Source organism: Macrobrachium rosenbergii, chromosome 46, assembly GCF_040412425.1.
Source record: "Macrobrachium rosenbergii isolate ZJJX-2024 chromosome 46, ASM4041242v1, whole genome shotgun sequence".
Classification (NCBI taxonomy): domain Eukaryota; kingdom Metazoa; phylum Arthropoda; class Malacostraca; order Decapoda; family Palaemonidae; genus Macrobrachium; species Macrobrachium rosenbergii.
The window spans coordinates 30,040,811-30,043,250 of record NC_089786.1 but is presented as its reverse complement, the minus strand read 5'-3'; positions in this window follow the sequence as shown (position 1 = coordinate 30,043,250).

The following is a 2,440-nucleotide window of genomic DNA, read 5'->3' as shown; positions in this document are numbered from 1 at the left end:
GCGTACAGTGTTTGTTAATTATATTTAATTTCCATTTTGCTCTATTACAAAGAATGCTACTCAAACATTTTGGAAGGAATCAGTAGAAGATAGTCTGCCAAAAAAACTTCAATCTTCTTACCTCAGCACCTCAAGCCGCGGCAGTAGTGAAAATCACACTTGCGCTTCACCTCAAGCGCTGTTCTTATTGCACGACAATGCCTTCTACCCAATTCATGCGCCAAAGGCTAATATATCGCCGGGGCCCTTAATTAAGAAGGCAATGAAAGTGTTATTCATCGCACCTTCAGTTCCGTAACTGAATTCACTTCTACCTTGTATTTTCTACTTCGCTCCTTTTAGTCTCTTGCTACTTAGATGTTCAACTTCTTTAATTGCACCTTACTCCAGTTTCCAACTGCTATTTAAAAACGAACTATACAAGCTAGGCCCGTGAGTCCGAGAATGTGACTCTGTTATGACTAAACTACTTTTTAAAAGTCAAGCCGATAAAGATAAGGACAGTTCATTGAGAAGTTTGTTTTCAAACCACTTATTTGCCCAGAGCTACTCATTATTTATGTTTCTCTTCGTATCATTTCGTGAGGAAATCTGTTACCCTCTGGAAGAACCATCTTTGAAGATGGAACGGAAATTAAGCCATTGCAAAATGGTTTAAGTGGGAGGTTTTGCTTCAGTATATATGAATTAAACTTTTTTTTTTCTTTCTTGCTGAGACATCAGGCACACAAGTGCCTCGACGATTCGTCTTGCCTACGAGGGCCTTTAACTTGCCAAGTAATCTTCCACGCAATAGAAAAATCGCATATAAAAAAAAGAGAAAGAACTGAAAGAGGAAAATAAAGAATAAGTAAAAAAAATTGCATACTTCAGGAATAATTTCAGTTATAAAGGCAAAGCAATGGACTGTGAAATGTTCAAATGTTATTGCAGTCTCGCTTCTGAGCACCGCATTATCATTTCTCGCAGGGAAACCATTCCACCACCTTATGGAATGAACTTTCCTTCTGTTGATTATACTGGCACCATGCAAGTATAATTAACAAGAGGAATGCTCATTCTACTCCATTCAACAATAGGGTTAATCCTCCAGTTATTGCATAGGCTTCCAATATTAGAATACAAGAGCTTTCTGAATGAGTATTATGTGAGTTGGCTGAGGCGTTTTGCTTATTTATTTCCAGTTCTCTTTTTCTTTTTTCCTATCATTTTCCTTTCGCTCACACACTTTTCTTTTTTTCTCTGATTATTCTCAATATATCATATTACTTTTGCTGATTATTTTCTTCTCTCGTTTTAGGTCATCGAATACCTCGCTAATATGACGTGTGTTTCGTTGCATCCACACCCTAAGAGCTTACCAACAGTTATTATTGTCTTTGTACGACGTAACACGAGAACCAACTTACCAACGGTTTAGAAGACAGCTTCAAAAATACTATCGTGGAAATTGGTTAAGAGCTGCACAGTAAAAGAATGAAAGATCTTTGGTACTGGAAATCGTGACATCATGGCGCTAGAGAACAATGAAATGCTAAAACTGCAAAGCAAGTACTCTCGTTAATTCTAAACGAGCAGTTGTCAAAGGTGATGGAGGAAGTTTCCCTGGTCAACTGGTCTGTTGGAAGACGTCCAGACAGTTTACCTTCAGACTTTCATCTCAGTCAAGGCTTCTATTTCTGGGAAACCTACGGCTATCATTTCATGTAATATTGTCTACCTAAAAGATAAACAAGTAAAAAATGCGTCGAAGTTTCTTCGGTGCAATCGAGTTTTCTCTACAGCCGCTAGTGTGTAATCAAGGCCGCAGGAAACAGATCTATCTTTCGGTGTAATGCTGTATGAGCCGCGGCCCATGAAACTTTAACCACGGACCGGTGGCGGCCTATCCTATATCGTTGCCAGAAGCATTGTTATGGCTAACTTTAACTTAAATAAAATCAAAACTACTGAGATTAGAGGCCTGCAATTTGGTATGCTTGACGATTGGATGGTGGGCGATCAACATACCAATTTGCATCCCTCTAGCCTCAGTGGCCTTTGTGATCTGAGGGTGGACAGAAGAAAGTGCGGACAGAATAAAATGCGAACGGACAGACAGAGGCGGTACAACAGTTTTCTTTTACAGAAAACTAAAAACAAGTGACCCATTCTTCCTTTAAAAAGAACAATGGGAGAACAGAAGAATTGAAGATTACGGCACTATTCCCATCATCGTATTCGATATTGTATACCTTTCCTTTGTTTTCTATTTCTAGGTCAGCATTAGAAGATGTACTTGTTAAAAGCAATGAAAAAGAAAACTGGGGTCGAAGACATCACCACATATTATCGAAAATTCATAATCTTGAAGAGATCAATCATGAAGAGAGATCACGGTACAAGATAAGGTACTCAACAAAGCACTCAGATTGTAGTTAGGCCTTTATTGGCCTTAAAC